The sequence below is a fragment of the Pinus tabuliformis genome, chromosome 6 (assembly GCF_031772625.1).
Source record: "Pinus tabuliformis cultivar Carrire ecotype Pingquan chromosome 6, CPIR1, whole genome shotgun sequence".
NCBI lineage: Eukaryota > Viridiplantae > Streptophyta > Pinopsida > Pinales > Pinaceae > Pinus > Pinus tabuliformis.
This window is the reverse complement of record NC_142292.1, coordinates 649,189,204-649,209,032: the sequence shown is the minus strand read 5'-3', so window position 1 is coordinate 649,209,032 and position 19,829 is coordinate 649,189,204.

The following is a 19,829-nucleotide window of genomic DNA, read 5'->3' as shown; positions in this document are numbered from 1 at the left end:
AACATCCACTTTCTCACTTGAAGTGTCATTCTCTTTCCTCCAGTTGGTCATTAAGGTGTCTCCATGTGTTTGGAAGTGTCCATGTGGAATCTCTAAAGTATCTCGTTGGCATATTTTCCCTAAAAGACAAACATTTTCCCATTACCTTGCCATACTTCCAATCCGAGGAAGTAGTGCATGAGACCCATGTCCTTCATTTCAAACTCTCTTGCAAGGTCTTCCTTGCATGATCTAATCAACTTCTCTTCACCAGTTAAAATCAAGTCATCAACTTATAAGACAATAATAAAAAATTTAACTTCTACCATGATATGATAGAGGTTTTCATCCACTTAAATTTTAGTGAAGCCCAAACTAGTGAGATAAATATTGACCCTGGTGTACCAAGCATGAGGTGCTTTCTTGATACTATACAACACTCGTTTCAGTCTGCACACACGAGTCTCCTGATCAAAAGTCTTGAAGCCTTCTAGTTTCTCAGTATACATCTCCCCCTCAATAACTCCATTGAGGAATGTTGCTTTTACATCCATCTGGTGGATCTTCCACCCCATCTGTGCAACCAGAGCAAGAATTGATCTAATGGATGAGTAGCTTGCTATAGGAGCAGAGGTCTCCTCATATTCAATCCCATCAAATTGAGAGTACCCCTTGGCCATAAATCCAGCCTTGTACTTTTCTATGCTTTTGTCTGTTGCATGCTTTACCTTGAAGATCCATCTCAAACCCACAATTGATTTGTCTGCTAGTCTTGGGTCCACTTCCCAAACACTGTGCTTTACAATGAATTCGTATTCCTCCACCATTTTATCAACCCATATAGATTTCTCCATTGCTTCCTCGAAAGAGGATGACTTAGTCTCTACAAGCTCAGTCAGTAGAGCCATGTGGCCATTGTACTTATCTGGTGACCTTCTCTTCTTGCGCTAATTTGAAGGAGCACCCACATTCTCCCTTGCATCTTGCACAAGTCTCTCAACTTCCCTGGTCCTTTTCCTACCTTCTCTGGATGGTTCTACTTGAGTGGTTGTCTCCACTCTTTTCTCCTCAACTTGTGGTTGCTCCACAATTTCTTGAGGTTCCTCCTTTGGATTTAAAAGCTTATTCTAGTGGAATCTGAAGCTCCCTCTCAAGAGAGCACCACATCACTTTTTCTTCATCAAATTTTAGATCCCTTTGCACAAGTGCTATTCTGAGGGATGGAAAGTACACATGGTAGTTGTGGGGAGTTTCTGTGTAACCCACAAATACCCCCAATTATGTTGTCAAATCTAGCTTTTTCCTTGACTTTCTGGAGACATGGTAGTAAACAAAGGCTCCAAAAATCCTGAAGTGTGACACATCCAACTTTCTCCCCGAGAAAGCCTCCTCCTATGTAATCATGCCAAGAATCCGATGAGGACTTTGTTTCGGGAATAGACTATTGTGTTGCATGCCTCGAGCCACAAATGCATAGGTAGGCCTTGATCATGCAACATCACCCTCGTTGCTCCCACAATGTTATGGTTCTTTCTCTCAGCCACCCCATTCTGTTGTGGGTTGTGGGGTGTTGTCAACTCTCATCGAATGCCTTCTTTTGCACATAAATTTTTAAATTCATTCGACACGTACTCACCTCCATTACTCTCCTGAGATCCTTCACCTTCTCGACCATTTCTTTTTCAACTCGTGCCTTGAATTCTACGAAATTGGAGAATGTCTCATCCTTCTCTCGCATGAAGAATATCCAACACTTATGTGAGAAGTCATCAATAAAAATGAAAAAATAATTGTGCCTAGCAGTCGACATTGTCAAGAAAGGGCCACAGACATCAGAGTGGATCCTTTCAAGGACTACATGTGCTTTGTTGTCCCAATCATGGAATGTGAATTTTATGTACTTCCCCAAGGTACATCCTTTGCATGCATCCTGTTTCTCAAGTGCTACTTTTCGGAGACCCGTGGTTAACTATGGGATGATATTCAAAGCACCATGATGAAAATGGCCAAGTCTTTTATTCCAAAGTTCACCGACATTATGGCTTTGCATATTCTCTACCTTTGTGCTCAATGCAACACAATCACCCACATCTAGCTTGTATAGGTTATTCACACGAACCCCGATGTGCTCCACTTGTCCTGTGGCTATGTGTCTCAAGAATGCCTTTCTTTTGCTAAAGATCACATCATAACCACAGTCTTCCAAAACTGCAACAAAGACAAGATTGTTCTTTAGGCTTGGAACGAACATGACATCCTTGAACCTGAGGGAGGAGCCGCTGTCCCTCTAAAAGGTGATTGTACCAATCGTGGTAGCGTTATACCTTCCGGCGTCCCCTATATCGATGTGCATATGAAAATATTTCTTCTCCAGGTCACGAAAAAAATATCTATTGCCTTTCATGTGGAACGATGCAACTAAGTCCAATTACCACATGCTCCCTATCACTGTGTTGGCCATGAGGGTAAAGTCAAGATTGAAATGTGAAGCCAAAGCTTCACCTGTTGATTCTCCTAAGGTCTTCTTTCTTGCCTTCTTGTGTGGATACTTTATTTCCTTTTTCCTTTCTTTTCCCTTCGGTAGTTTCTCCCTCCCATCCATTGAATCTTGATATCTATGCTGACTCTTGGGAAGGCCTAGAAGGGATAAGGTTACCATGTCTTCTTCAGGGACATTAACAATGACCCTGCCAAGTTCATCACGACACTGTGTAAACTTGCTCAGATATTGCGGAATTGTGTCATTCTTCTGCATCTTGATACTTCGAAGTTTATCGTTGAGCACCAGCTTCTAGTGGCCACTACTAGTCTTGAAAATTTCTGTCAATTCTTTCCACATCGATAACGAAGTTTCTTTTCCATGGAGATTCAAGATAATATGATCTCGTACTCCCTCCAATATTATTCTCCTCGCCTTGGATACATATTTCTTCTGTTGAGAAAGGTTATGGGCATCATATGCTTCTGGATTTGCGACATTTGTCTTGATGTATTCTAGCAACCCATTTTCATCCAATATTGCCTCCATGTGGTCCTTCCATGCAACAAAATTAGAGGTTCCTTCCAAGGCATACTCTAGCCTTAGTCCATTGAAGGCCATCTTCTCAGTTTGAAATACTGCTACAATGATCTTCAAATTCGAACCTCTAAGAACCAACTTTGAATTTCCTGCTCTAATGTGAATCCAACTCTGATACCATGTAGATATTAGGATGTATATTTACAACTACTCATGAAGTTCTAATTGAAATCATAGGACACAAATCAACACTACTTCTCTGTGGACATTAATTCAGAATTTAGAAAAAAAACCTCAAACATGCAAGAATAAATAACACACATGCAACAAGTATTTTTATCTAGGGAAAGAAATCTGCTAAAAACCCAAATTCATGCTTGCATTAATCAAATGAATAGATATGTATTACAATTTCTTTATTCAACTGAGCTCACCCAACAAGTGTAAAACCTATCTCTCTGCTCATTGAAGGCTGCTAACCCAGACTTAGTCAAATTTTTCCTTGGATTGAGCTCTTATTTCCTTATGTTGTTCCTTGAATAATTAGCCCCTATTATTTAGGAAATTCCTTGAATTGAATTGTACAATTCCTTTAGGTTGATCATTTGAATGCATGAAACACATGTACACTCAATACTAGTCTACAACTGATGTTACCCTACCTTGGAATCTCCACCTCAACTAGGTAACTTGAATTCTCAGTATGCACTAGCTATTTTGGGTTGATTTATTAGTTAATTAGATGATCATTGAGTTTGACTTAAGTCTCGGTGCACAACTTTACCCTCCACTAGTTCCTACAATAGTTGGAACTAGTTTAACTGAAAATAACCTTAGATGATTGACCTTGATTGCTACAAATTATCAATCACATATGCTTAACTGAAATCTAACTCCTCCAACTCAAATTTACTGAGTAAACTGGGTGACACAAGTCATGTTACACAAGTTAACATCATCCAAGTTGTGTTCTAATGTGGAAATTCAAATTTTCTCTATTTAATCAAGGAAAAATTAAATTGATAATTTCTTGCTAAATTTTTCAATAATCATGCATCCATTAAATATTTAATGAACAAACCTGATGTCAATGTTAGGATCATTAGAAGGTTATTCTTGTTGCAACAGTTTGGTCTAACCATTATTGACCAGCTCCCAGATGAGCACCTCTTTTCTATTTCATTGTTGTCTCCTTGGTTTGCTGACATAGAAAATTTCTTGGTTGCTTGGAGATTCCCTCTAATCTATCCTCCAAGGAGAAGAGTAGAGTTGTCAGAAAAAGTTACCCTTTCACTTGGATTGGGGCAAATATTTTTATATTTGGACCAGATTAGATCTTGAGGAGGTGTGTAAGGGAGGTTGAGGTCTTTGACATCCTCTTAGCATGCCATGATGGACCTTGTGGGGTCCATTTTGCTACCAAGATGAAAACCTTCAAAATTCTCCATGCAGGCTATTGTTGGCCTAACCTACACCAAGATGTTAGGAGATACACTCCTAAATGTATGAGTTCCAAATCATAGGCAAGCCTACACTAAAGGATGAAATTCACCTGCAATGTCAAGTGACTCTTGAGCCATTTGAGAAGTGGGGCATGGATTTCATTGGGCCAGTTGGCCCTCCATCAGGACAAAAGAGATACATCATTGTGTGCACTATTTATTTGCCAAAGTGGGATGAAGTGAAGTTAGTTAAAGCAACAAAAAAGCAAAATTTGGTTGAGTTCCTAAGGAAAAACATATTCTATAAGTTTGGATTCCCAAGGGAGCTAAACACTGATCAATGGGTTGAATTCACTTCAAATTTGATTAAGGGAATCATCGAGCAACATCACATAAGGCACATAAAATCCACTCCCTACCATCCTCAAAAAAATGGGTAGGTGGAGGTGACAAATAGAGCTTTGAAGAACATCTTAACCAAAGTTTTCAGCAACAGCAAAAAGGATTGGGAAGTTGAACTTGTGGAAGCCACTTGGGCCTACAACACCACATGGAAAACCACCATTGGGTTCACTCCCTTTGAGCTAGTTTATGGAAAAAAAGCATTGTTTTCCATTGAATTTATTACAACACCTTAAGAAATGGAGCACAATTGGATCTAAACATCACCAAAGCTCAGCAGGAGAGGCTGCAATAACGCAATGCTCTTGATGAATTTATATTGCAGACTCTCATGCATACTGAGGTGGTCCAATTGCAAAGGAAGATTTAGCATGACAAAAAAATCAAATAAAGGACCTTCTAGGAGGGTGAATGGGCCCTGATGTATGACTCCATATTTAAGAACTTCAAGGGAAAGTTGATGATAATATGATTAGGTCCTTATCTGATAGAAAAGTTTCATGAGAATGGATATTTCCATATCAGAACAATTGATGAAGAGGGAATTCCACTTTTAGTCAATGGTTACCAGTTGAAACTCTACAAGAAACCTCTCTCAAAGGAGGAGTTTACCAATTCAATAAAGGAGTTGAATGTGATTGGGAGTCTCAAAACTATTAATCCATCCAACCTATGATCAAGAGAAAAAGAAGAAGAAAAAATAATACAAAACAAAAAAAAGAGAAAAAATTTAAAAGGGGATAAAAGGTCTTGGTGAAAACCTCCATGAGGAACCTAAGACAAGCATTGGGATCGAAAACCTCTATGAAGCAGTTTAAGAGTCTGAAAAAATGAAACAGAAGAGAAATAAAAGATCCCCAGGGTGCAAACCTCCTTTGAGGCACCTACGGTAGTCTTGTAGGTTAAAAACCTCCTTCAAGGTAGTCTACAGGCCTCAAAAAAAAAAGAGAGAAAAAAGAAGAAAACAAGGAAATGCAAGGGAGCCCTTACATCATTTTGCTAAAATTTCTTTCTGCAAGGTTCCATTCACAGGAAAAGGAGGATAAAAGATAGGGAAGAAACTTCAAACTCCATCTTCACATCCTCCAAGTTAACTCTTTTCATGTCCTCCATCAGTCAATTAATTCTCTCAAAATTTCACATCATAAGAGGGCCTTCGTCGCTTGATTCTGCCACAATCCTGAACTGCTACAGGATTGTCCCAAAATGCTACAATATGTTGATCGATACAAGGAGAAGATGAATTTTGTGTATTTTCTTCTTAGGAACAAGGGAGAAGGTCCACAATGACCTTATCAACCACTCACCACATCAGTTGGCCTTTTCTCCACTTCCATTCCCCTCTTTGTTCATAAAAAACCATTAATTTTTCCCCTTCATCCACCTTTCCTGCCACCACATAGCTCTCTGACACCCATCCTTAGCTTTTCTATAAATTATCAAAATTTTCTGAAGTGGTATTTGGAGAAATCAGAGGTCTTAGCAAGGTCTGTGTGACTGCTACATGAAGACACATAGTCCTGTAGCAGTCTGCACATCCCCTACCAAACCATAGCTAGAGCACCAAATCCAATATTTAGTCACCATGGGGCATTTTAGGATTACAACTCTGATCCTCAAGCAACTACATGACCTTCTGTTAGCTGCTACAGGGTTCTTGATCACCCAACAAGCAGCAATATCTGATCCAAAGAGCACCTGCATGAAGAAAGGACCTACATCATTGAGCTTTAGTCAACAAAAGAACATAAAAAATATATCTTTCTCAAGAAATTGTAGGAAGAAAGGGATACAAAGAAATGACCTCTTAGAAGACACTCAAAAGCAGCCTCATCCATGTCCAGAAATTCCATGCAAACATCAAGTGATCAACACATTAGAAAGCAACCACCAAGTAGTCATAGGTATGCACTATTCTTAACCTCTCCTCTTGAGCATATTATGGTTAAAAATTTGTTGTCAATGCACGAGAGATAAGGTCTTGTAGGCTTGAAGTGGCTCAAAAGTCTCAGCCACCCTCAAACAATGAAGTTGGAGTTAAATTTCTCTCTCATCACACCTGGAGAAAAAGACAAAATAAAAAAGAGTGATAACTATGAGGGTGGGCCATTGGGCCTATGATGGAAGTGCAAAGGTGGTAGGCGGGGGCCAAATCATACAATGCTTTGATCTCATCACCAAACCACCAAGGACATAAAAATGGGCATGAGCCTCATTTGTACCAAAGTTTCATTCCAAAAATGGTAAGGAGGCCCACTACAGTCGTCGTGAGTTGAGCTAGCTACTCTAAGGATCTCATAGGCTGCCATAGAGAGGCTATAGGAATAGAGGATAGATGCCACAGGAGTCAAGTTGAGTGCTATAGGATACAGACTAAGTGCTACAAGAGACACACTGTGTGCTACAAGATTGTCTCGAGAGGTGTAAAAGAGCCCTGTCTTGAGCAATATCAGCTACAAAACCCTAAAATTATGAATAAATCTCTAAGGGAAGGGTAAGTACCTGATTCTACTCACCTTTTGAATCTTGTGCAATTTTTCCATAATTCCTCCATAGAACATCCTATAGCAAAACCCTGAAAACAAAAGAAATTGAAGTGTGAAGTTTTTCTCTTGTGAATTTGAGCATTATAATAGGAGGATGAACTTGTCTTGAGATTGTCATGAAAATTTTCCTCCCACTAACCAACCAATAACATTTCTCCTTTTGTTCTTGTTCTAAAACCCTAAGTTGATCTGAAACTTATAACTGGCAGCATAATTCCCTTGCAAAAAACTTAAGAAGTTATAGTAGGAATTCATGGGGGGTAGTTTTAATAGGAGAGAGCCCATAGACTCCTCAAGGATCCACCAACACCCTCATGTCAGAAATATTTGCAAACCACCAGTGGTTGGAATTATTTGAGAAATTCAAAGGGTTTGATGATGAAATTACCCATGAGTTTGCAGTAGGCCTTCAACCTCAAGGAGAATACAGTGCTACCACCATTGTGAGGGGACTAATTATCCATCTAAATGAATAATTTTTTAGCAGAGTGACTACATTACCCATGGGAGTGACATGGACTAAGGAGGAAAGAAACGAGGCTATTATAGCCAAGAAAATTTTCTTCCTCCTTGAGGAGTAGCTTGTTAAAGAAAAGAATGGGGTCAGGAGGGAGATCCTAACCTATCCCTGGGATGAAGAATCCTATCACATTCTAAAATATATTTCTTATGAGGGAAGGCTCAGTGTTTTTTATGCCTATCAATTTAGACTACTTTATAAACTAAGATTCCAAATGGAATTGCCTTATCCCAAGCAAATTGAACATTTCATATTTCCTTTTCTAGTCTATGATAGAAATGAGTTAGAGGGTTAGGGGAGGAAAACATCCATGTGTGAAAATTCCTAATCCTCAAGGAACTCCTACTGCAGCAAATCTGAATCTAATTCACCAACTTGATTTTAATATACATTCATCGAGTTATTCTTCTGAATACTGAAGCAAATCACTTATGCAACCTACACTACTTAAATTTAATTACATGAAACATAAAACTGAGAAAAGAACAAGATAAATAGGACAGTTATTTTTGGACAAAATAGCCCCCGGAAAATCCAATGCAGGAAAACCGGTGCAGCAACTCTGAGGGTTTATTTATTATGCAAGAGAAAATTCTAAATACAAATCTAGGATGCTCAACTAGAAATCCTTTACAAAGAAAATACTAGACAAAATACCAGTGAAATGATCTCACCTTGTCACTGGAGAATCAATGACTAATCCTTCAACTCTGGAGGCTCCGCGTCAACTTTTGACGGCCTCTGTGTCAAACTGCGTCACCCTGGGTAGCTTCTACATTACCTCTCCTGAGTATTGTGTTGCCTCTCTGTTGGCTGAGAAATCGACTTTCTTGCATCCAATCTCACACCCTGGATTTCGGAAACTGAACTTCAAATTCCCATAGCGGAAACTCGACTTCCCCTCACTAACTGTGCTTCCTCTACATCAATACTGCATAGGCCAGTGTCAGCCCTCCTTTGGACGTCTTTCTTTCCTCTCTCTATCTTGTATTCTCTGGAAATTCCTTCTCTTGGATTCTCACCGCCCCTCTGTTGCGAGATCTCCCCAATCGATTTTCCTCGTGAGAACTTCTCACCTCAAAAAATCAATTTCCTCAATCTCTGTGTGTTTCTAAATGAACCCCAAGCCTCCTTCTTATACTTTTGTTGTTGAGACTTCAATGACCGAGATTAAGTCTCTAATCAATGGCTAAGATTAAAAAATGACTTGATCTGCCTTCTAGGTCATTCTCACCCATATTAGTATTAATACCCATTAATATTTTAATTTTCCTAAGTTTAGACTTAGGAACCCCATTAAAAATATTAATTATTTTAAGAAAATACGATCCGAGTGGAATTTCACCAAACGGTTTTTGGGTTCTTTATAACTCATGTGCCTTAGGATCTCCACCAATTTTAAAGGCCAGATCACTTCTAATGCTACAAAAAAATAACACTCCCTCTTAGCGAGGAAAGTGCTCTAGCAACAATGTCCAACTGCATGTTGCTTTGTCTTTGAAGCACCTCCTTTCTGCATTGTTGTTGCTACGAACGCTGTGTTTTTGTTGCTACTATACTGCTACACATGACACTGCCATTGCCACTGTTGCATCTATACTACAGCTCCCTCTGCATCTGCTACTAACACTGCCGCTGCTAACTCTGCACTGCATTGTTTTCCAATTGTTGTTGCTCAGCAATGGAAAAGCATCCAAAATTAACTAAAATTAACTATGTTCAGCATAATACCATGAATGTTGTAATCTGACTACTCTAGTCTCTGACCCTATGAATCATATGCGTTTTTGCTTACTTCTGCACTACTGCCAACCTTGCTCTGCGTTGACCAATCTCTGGTCTCAAGCTACTGCTTTTGTCCTCCAAACAATCCACTGCATCATCTGACACTAAGTCCATCTCACTACTACTGAATCTTGGGCTCCTGTAGCAAGAAATTGATCCAATAGGTTGACTCCTCAAGGATCCTTCCCACATGTAGTCCTCCCGACTGCAACTCAATATTGCCCCATCTCCCTCCTGGATATGTGTGGGTACTCATGGAAATCTCATATTTTTCACTATTTGCTGGAGCAGCCATTGGATTGTGTTTCTCATCCTTATCCTTTTGCTTCAAAAGACATCGGGATGCAAAGTGGCCCATCTCACCACATCTGAAACATTTCACCTTCGAAATGTCCTTGTTTCGCTTATGCTTCTATTGTCCCTTTGATGCTAGAGATACGTTCTCCTCCTCCTCATTAGTCTTCACGCCACTCCCACTACTTCCATTGAGATTTACCTTTACCAAGTCTCTCCTTAATTCCTCTTGTTGAAGGGCCCACATGTCCTCCCATGAAGGTAGTCTTTCCCTGTCCAATATACTTTGGACGAATATTTTGCATTCATCTGAGACTCCATTCAAGGCTATCCTTACCATCACGATAGATTGAGGAGTGGACCCCACTATGGAAATTTGGTCTCTGGTGTCCTAAAGATGTTGAAGATAGGAGTTGACTCCTTCTCCCTTCTGCATCAATGTCTGTTGCAACTTATGTTCTAGGTACATCTTCCACTATTTAGAAGATCCTTCATACAGAGAAGACAAGGCTTCCCACATCTCTTAGGCTATATCCTTGCCCTACAAGTGTGAGACCACATGATCTCAAACTCCATTGAGAATGAGCCTCTTCGCCTTCCCCTGCTTAGCCTTGTACTTCTTCCTTTGATCATAGTTAGCAGGAAAAACCACAACAATTTTGATGTAGGCTTCGAGATCGTACTCCTCTAGAACAACTAAGATTTTGGTCTTCCATATGACATAGTTGGAAGTACCTTCCAACTTTACTTGATCTCTGAGCCCATGCGATGCCATCTCACCCAACTGTCAAATTGACTCCTATAGTCACTTCTCAACACTGCTCAACTGCTCAGCAAGTGAGAAATTCAAACTTTTTGGCAAAAAGTTCTCTAAGGAGAAAATTCCCCTTTTATGTGTCTTTGTTATTTTCCGACGGATTTCTACCCCGGCAGAAATTTCACCCTTCAATCACTACGCTGAGGCTCTGTGTCACTCCCTCTGCCTCTGCAAGCTCATGATTCAAAAATCATACCTCTTTGTTGACTCTCTCAGAGAGAGATTTCCTTAGAATCTCTACTTCCCAACAAGGACTACGCAATCCCTTCAAGGGGATTCGAATTGCTGCCAAATGCAGCTATTGGCCTCTCTACTCAGCGCCGTTGGATCTACTCTTCCTGTTCCAAAATCAATGCTTTGATAACATGTGAAAATTCCTAATTCTCAAGGAACCCCTACTGCAACAAATCTGAATCTACTTCACCTACTTGATTTTAATATACATTCATCAAGTTATTCTTCTGAATACTAAAGCAAATTACTTCTGCAACCTACACTACTTAAATTTGATTACATGAAACATAAAACTGAACAAAGAATAAGATACATAGGACACAATCGTTTTTGGAAAAAATAGTCCCTGGAAAAACCCATTGCGGGAAAACGAGTGGAGAACCTCTGAGGGTTTATTTATTATGCAGGAAAAATTATGAATACAAATCTAGGATGCTCAACTAGAAATCCTTTACAGAGAAAATACTAGACAAAATCCCAGTGAAATGATCTCACCCTATCACTGGAGAATCAGTTACTGATCCTTCAGCTCTGAAGGCCCTATGTCACCTTCTCATGGCCTCTGCGTGAAACTACGTCACCCTGGATAGCTTCTACGTCAACCCTCCTGGGTTTTACGCTGCCTCTCTGCTTTGGATCCTCTGTTGGATGAGAAATCGACTTTCTTGCCTCCAGTCTAACACCGTGGCTTCCGGCAACTGAACTTTAAATTCCCTCTGCAGAAACTCGACATCCCCTCACTGACTATGACGCCTCTACATCAGCACTACATAGGCCAGCGTTAACCCTCCACTAGATGTCTTTTTGTCCTCTCTCTGTCTTGTATTCTCTGGAAATTCCTTCTCCCGAATTCTCACTGCCCCTCTGTTGCAAGATCTCCCCAATCGATTTTCCTCATGAGAACTTCTCACCTCAAAAAGTCGATTTCCTCAGTCTCTATGTGTGTTTCTAAATGAACCCCAAGCCTCCTTCTTATACTTTCCCTGTTGAGATTTCAACAGCCGGGATTAAGTCTCTAATCAATGGCTAAGATTAAAACATGATTTGATCTTCCTTCTACATCATTCTCACCCATATTTTGATTAATACCCATTAATATTTTAATTTTCCTAAGTTTAGACTTAGGAACCCCATTAAAAATATTAATTATTTTAATAAAATACAATCCGAGTGGAATTTCACCAAACGGTTTCTAGGTTCTTTAGAACTCATGTGTCTTAGCCTCTCCACCAATTTTCAAGGCTAGAGCACATCCGATGCTACCAAAAAATAACGCAGTGTATAACCCATCATGGGCTCATAAGACTAATTATAATGGATTCCCTAGAACATGTTCAATAGCCTATATCATGGATAGATTTTGTGGATATAGGGAAACTTTTCTAGAAGCACAAGGCAAAATCTTATTGGAACTTGAAGAGATGGCCAAGGATGGTGCTATAGCAAAAGAAGAGGAAGAAGAAGAGGGTGGAAAAGAATAAGAAGATGTTGAAATAGAAGAAGAAGTGAGAGAGGAGAAATCAGAAGAACAGATAAAAGGAGAAGAAAAAGGAGAACAAGGAGCTTCAAATATCATTGAAGAAACCTCCAAACCTTAGAAAATAAGAAGGCAAGGGAAACAAGCTATTGTTTCAGAGGGGGATACCGAGGAAGAGGTGGCTGCCACCTTAGAAACTTTGCGCACCCTAGTCAAGCCTAAAACAAGAAATCCAAGGCAACGCCCTGTATATTTCAGGAAGAGGAAGAGCATTAGGATTAAACAAGAGAAACCCCAACATTCTTCAACAACCCCCATCGCAATTGAAGGGTAATCCAATCATTGAGAAGAATAATTGGAGGAGAATAAGAAGAAAATTGAATAAATAACCTCCCTACAAGCCAAGGGAAAGAAACCCTAAGCCTCTCAGAAGAAACCAAGCACCAGGGGAGGTAAGGCCAAACAATTGAAAGAAGAAAATTCCCTACTACAGGAAGGAAGAGAGCTGCTACAAGAAAACAAAAAATTTCTACAGGAAAGTGTTCAACAACTACATGAAGAAGGAAGGGGGCCACAATAACTACAAGAAACTAATCCCCAACCAGATCTTAGGTCTTATTACAAATTTTATGAGCAAGGGCAGATAATACCTATCAAGTTTGTAGTCCCAATCCTCCTTGAGCTCGAAAAAGAAAGAGGTAGAGCTCTCCAGTGAATACAAATCGCAAGGTCCAAGGGAGTTGAGGATGCGGGCTTGATGGAAGAAAATATGAAGAAAATGGGTGAAGGGATGGATGACTTGAGATTCAAGGAGGAAATTATGAGGGAGCAGCTACAAATAGAAAAGTAGAGATTACGAGACCAATTGCAAGAGAAAGATGAACAACTTGCCACCATAGCAAGATTGGATATGGAGGTCATTCAATGCAGACACCCATCCAAGACCTATGCAATGTTCCTCAAAGAGTAGTGACTTCAATTTTATATGAAGACCCTAACATAGTATGGTTCACTTCCTTTTCAGGACTAGAATAAGTTCATTTATTTTTGTCAAAAGGCCATTGTTGAAGGCAGTGCTAGAGAGGTCGATTTCTACATGTATAATCTTATTTTAACTGATATGAAATTTTGGGATCCAAACTCAAGGATGGGAGATGTAAAGTTAATGGCACTAGCCTCTTGGATTACTCATGAGGAAGCCAAGGATGAGGATATTAAGATGGTCACATGCAGGGAAGAAAATGAGCCTTTATACATCATACTAGAACTGAAAAGTCCTCATACTGTCATCAACAACCATAAAATAATCTTTGAGGATCCTAAATTGGCACCCCTCTACATGGAAAAATGAGAACAAGTAATATTTCACTTTTAGGATACTTTCAAGTTGTTAGGATTTGAGAGTGTGCAAGATTTCCAAAGGAGATGGCATGCTCTACCACATGGTCTAAAAATCATAGAGTACCATTCCCCATAGAGATTAAGGAATTCCTTGGAAATGACACCCCTATACAAATGAATATTTCAAAGGTTGAAGATCAGTTGGATTGGGCTCAACCTCAGCCCTCCTTTGCTATTGGGGTTGCAGTAGAGGAGAGATCAAACAAGACAATAGAGAGAATGTGCAAAGGTAGAATTAAATGCAGGCTTCCACCCTGAGGAGGGAACTCCATTAGAAGTACCTTCGGATGTTATGGATGCCACCAGGGCCATGAATGAGATGCAGATAAGTGATTGATTTTCTCAGAGGGTGAGCAACATTTTTAGTAGGGAAGTGATGATGGGCCTCCTAATAGGTACACAACAAGGCCCATCAAGCCATATTTTACCATACTTTTACCTTTCTCTACATTTGATGACATGTTTTGAGCTATAATGTGTTCATCGGGTAGGGAACAGAATATTGTCATATCCTATAGCCTGACATAGTTGAATGTGCATGAAGAAGAGCATTCAATGTGCAAGGATACATTGGAAACTAACTAGAGGATATGTAGGAGGCTTGTCCCCTACATTTACTCACCTACAACTCGAATTTCTCCTTGCATTTACTCACCTACAACTCGTCTTGCTCCCTATATTTACTCACCTACAACACGAGGATCTATTGAACATCCAATGGACTCAAGGACTGTGAGGATCTCAAGGAGCTAGATCCACCTTTATACAAATTTTAGAGGGAATAAACCCTCCTTTCAAGGAGGCTTCCTCCTTAATCATCTTTGTATAAATAAAGAATCCCAAGGGCTCAATAGGATTCAAAATTTTAGAGAAGGATAGAGACTACTAGAGCTAGGAGCTTGTAGTTGTCATTTTCAATTCTCTCATCATGTACTTGAGCATTGTTTGATATAAATGAAAAGCATTATGTCATCTTCAATCTAAGTTTGTTTTAGAGGGACAAGTCCCCTTGGGTTAGGGCATGTTGTCGCTTCAAATCGCACTAGCAGCACAAGTGTTGCAGGGGAGATAGAAAGCCTCCTAGAGACAACCTCTGGGTTGATTGTAGACCAGTGCCTAGGACATCTTAAATAGAGGAGTGCTTAAGAGATTATCTATGAGGGGTTATCAACACTCCAATTGTCACGTAAAAAGGTAATAGGAGGGGCTTGGTTCAATAAGCCTTCACTGAGGTAGATTCAAGCCAACTCATGGATCCAAATGTTGGGGGTATATTGGGGTAATCTCAAAGAGAAATGGCTTCTTCCTCTGGTGGCCGACACATGGAAATGAGATAGCTTAAAACTGAATTTGTAGTAATGATGGAGAGGAGGAAAGGAAGGAGGGAAAAAGATGCATAAGGTTGTAACAAACAGAATCCTAGGTAGCGATGTTCCAACGAAAAGTGGAATTCGATGGATAGGTGTTGTAAACAACACAGAATCCTAAACCACGTTTTTTGGTGGAATGATAGAAATAGAGGCGTGCGAAAGAAGGTTTTAGATCAAACACAACATGGGTATCATTCTCTGCCAAAGATAACGTAGATCTGGGCTAATACAGGTCCTACAGGTTAATCAAATGCACAAGTAAATTTGTAATTTTACAAGTACTGCAATGCTAGTGAATAACACATATAGGTTTGTGATAAGCACAGGTACTGTCTTCTATGAGAAGCTAAGATAAATCCATAGATTGAAGAGGAACCAACTGCATTCATTATACTATTTCAAAGGAAGAAAAACACAGATGAAATGAGATTACCGATAGGAACATGCTGCACATTAATCATGCTTGGAATCAACAGGGAAACACCATTTATCTCAAAGGGTCCAAATAACTAGTCCATACATTGAACATGATATCAATAAAGCCCCCATGAATAAACATATTAGAACCAAATGTCATCACAGAAGTTCCAGAATTAACCAACTCTTGTTAAAGTGTTGCTTCCCCTTTTTTATAAGAAGAGGGGGAGCTGGAATTACAGTTTACAAAATATCTAATCCAGAGCTCCAGCTGTCTGCTAAACTAGTTGTCTCGCCCCATGTAAGGCGTTGTTGCCCAAAACGAATTGGGATTCGATCCCTTCTTGGAAATAAACAGAAATTAAAGAACAGAGAAAGAAAATGGAAAGAGGAAGGAGTAGGTGTTCCTCTGCTGTGTGACGGAGTGGAGCACCATGTCACGCCATTAAGTCTTCCTGAGTCCCCCCCCATACTGATCTACTGCTGCGCCATACTTCATTTACTGCTTCCGCTACCGACCCACTCGCCTTTAACTCTTTGTGTCATGCTTTGGGGCTTTACAATAGCAAGACTTTTCTTTTTAAAAACATTATGGAACAACGAGTGTAGATGCACCTTAGGCCCCCCTTTGGTTTTAGCCCCTTTTCGTTATTTCCTTCATATGAGCGAGGTCGCCGATATGCGAGACACGGGACTGTAGGACTGCGGGTCGCCGATATGTGAGATACAGGATTGTGGGACTTGTGGGATGCGGTATGCACAACCTGTGGGATGCGGGACTTTGACAGGGCCGATATGCGGGATTCACTGTGCCTGGGGCCCCCGACCTCCGATAAACCATACCACCATGTGGAGGAGAGAGAAAGGGCTGTCAGTCCCTGTTTTTGCGTGCATTTCCATTGTAAAATGAAATCAGCCCCTCCCCCACTATTAACACTATTGGTGATTTCCCCCGCAATTCCTTAAGAATGGCCCATTGATATTGCGGGGGCCATACGGGACTACAGGATTTTCCTACCACCAATTGCCGATAAGCCTATGAACTCGTGGGGCCCGCCGATTTGTCCAATAATCCCATGTGTGAGATTGTGATGATGCAGGATTGCGGGATACCCAATATGCTTGACTTGTTATGCTCGAGGTCCTCTAATAAGCTCTTTTCCTTCATTTCAGGGCAACAGAACTCCTGATCTTCAACAAGCCATATCTTCTAATCTAGAAGTCCATTTTGGGACTTCTATATAACGTGGGAAAGCTTGTTCCGGGCACTATGCAATGGAGTGGGATTGATTCGACTTTGAAAGCTTCAATGGCTTAGGAGATGGCTTCAAACTTCACTGCTTTTCTACACTCTGAGCAACCGATAACTTTATAAAGCAGTGAATGACAACAGGGCCCAACCCAAACACTCTATTCTCTCTCCCTTGTACATTTCTAATATGCGTTTTCTTTTTCTGTACTTAGTTTAGTAGTATTTCCATGTTTTCTTGTAAGACTTGTTTATGAGAAAAGTTTCTTTTGCAGGTTTGTCAATCATCTCTCTTGTGGGAAGTGTGGTTGTAGACTTTGTGTTGGCAAGAAAAAGCATAGTTCTCCTTATATATTAGTTATATCTTCAATTAGATTTCCTTCTTTCATCTTTGTATTCTGTAATTTTTTTAGTAGTCTTTTCAAGCATAAAAAGCATAATATTTCTTGTGTGCAGGTAAGACTATTGGGTTGCAGGGATGAGAACTATCATTTTCACTTGTCATCCTACCAACAACCCCGTCCTTCCCTCCTCAACAAGTTATTCAAACAGACTATTCACTGATAACTCATTTCAGATTTGTTAGACGCCATTTTTTTTCTTTTTGCTTGTGGAAGATGAGCTATTGAGGGTCATGTTGTAGTGTTTTTGTAGAAATGGGGTAACAAAATTAGCCGTTGGCAATATAGCCGTTGGAGTCTCTGCACATTCTATTTAATCAGCTAATCCGGATTCGTTCTTCAACTTGTCCTGACGATGAACCACACTGGTTGGTTCGAAACGCGTCGACAAAAGAATGGTTATGTGATTTTGCCGAAGATTATCTAAACAAAAGACACCTTCTTAGCAGTAGGTTGTTCCTTGCAAAGAAAAACAAGTAGTTTGGTTGTTGTGAGTGGACAAACATGAGGAAAAAAATTATTGCAAATGGTGAAAACAATACATATACAAACATAAACTAAAACAAAGAGATAAACACACAAATAATGCTTAATGAAGAAAACAAGTCAACATAATTATGGAAAATGGCTCCCTTTATTGATTGTTGGTGGTAGAAGATGAATATAAATAGTATAATACTAAACACTTGAAAAGAATTCTTTGAGCTATGGTGCTAAAAAAATCCTTAGCAAGGAGGTTCCTTTCTTCACTCCCTTTGCAAGTTTCTCCTCTCTATCCAAGAAGTGTCAAGGCTCTTTAAATGGTGAAATCCTCTCCACATTAGAGTAGTGGATTGCTAAAAAGAAATTTGACCAACACAATAGTGCTTTATTTCTTCTGCATCAACAATGAAATGAAGGGTTGCTCTAATAGCGATTTGGCCAACATAACATTGTCTTCACTTTGGCTCTCCCATGGCCCGTTTATATAGAATTTTTTGAATCCCTCTTCCCTATTTTGGTTCATTAATGAAAATGAATTATGAGTAGGACGAGAGGATTCCTTCGAGGTCTACATATATTCCGGGTGACTCGAATTCAGTTGTCCTTGGTTGAAATCCTATCAAGGAATCATCTTCCAAATGTGGTGGTCCCGAATTGTTGAGCCGGCCATTTCTTCGACCACGTGGCTTTCAAAGGAAATGTCACGCGTCATGCGACTATCGAAGGGAAAGTTGCGCAGTCATTAATTTTTAATTCAATATACATTGGACCTTAGGAGAATTTTTTCTTTTGAACTTCATAATGTCTTTAGCTGGAAAATATTCACATGTGCATTCTGCCGGACAACTTTGGGTGCCTTTTGGATCGTACAAATATGTGTATGATTTTCTAGTGGTAACAGTTTCCCCCTAATGTATGAGGTTAGGAGCAAATGTATAGCCAAAATACACAATGTTTTCTTTCCTGACTGAGAGTCTGATCAACTTCTGGATAGAGAGAATAACTTGTTGCAAAGATGAGTAGGGAAATAACCTTAACAGGGGATAAAAGATAACCATGCTATGAAAAAGTGCTTATACAAGGCAGGCATGTCCCATGCTCGACGTTATGATGGCTAGTGACTATTTATTACAACCAGACATGAATTATTCCTATCAAGTCGGCGTTGGAATGGCTAACATATTGATAGTTGATGATGATAATTGTTGACGCCCTCCAAAGTGCTTCTGACACATAGACGAAATCATGTGCCCCCATGCATCAAGAAAAGGTAAAGCATTGCTGGAGTGAGGTGATTGTGGACGCATGGGTCTTCGACTATGGGTACCCCCCATGCATCAAGATGTAAGCACTGTTGAGTGAGATGCTAAGTGATGAATGGGTTTTCGACTAAATGAGAGAACTATAACAATCATAAAGTACGATACCACCCGAACATGAGAGTTTTATGTTAGTGTCAAATGTCAGGGGGGGCTATGACATCAATGGGAAATTGATTCCCATTGTGCCACCCGAGGATGTCCCTGAAGGGGGGGGCACCCAAGGTACTCCTTCGATCCTGGAAGATGTGTGTTGAAGTCGACGAGAAAGATGCATCAACCGCCGGAAATGTTGATTCGATAAATCACGATGTGTAGTGAAACATATTGCAATAAGGTGGTCCAACAAGGCATGATAATGAAATCTGACAATATGAATGGATATGGACAACTTGCCCGAGGTTGGAGCTATAATGCGAGTGGCGATAGTCAAAACAGTTCTTTTGAGGGGAGTGGCCCTAGAGTCGGTAGGACATCCAGGGTAGGTGTGAGTATGTTCTGACTGGCATGAAGAGGGTGAATGAATGTGGATTATGTGCGAGCTCTGACCAAGGGAAACTAGGGATTGTCACTGGGTACAAGGCATGAAAATATGGGTGGGAACCATTTTCCTAAAAAAAAAATTGTACACTTGCAAAAGAATATAATGGTGGTTTGGGATGTACATACATGGA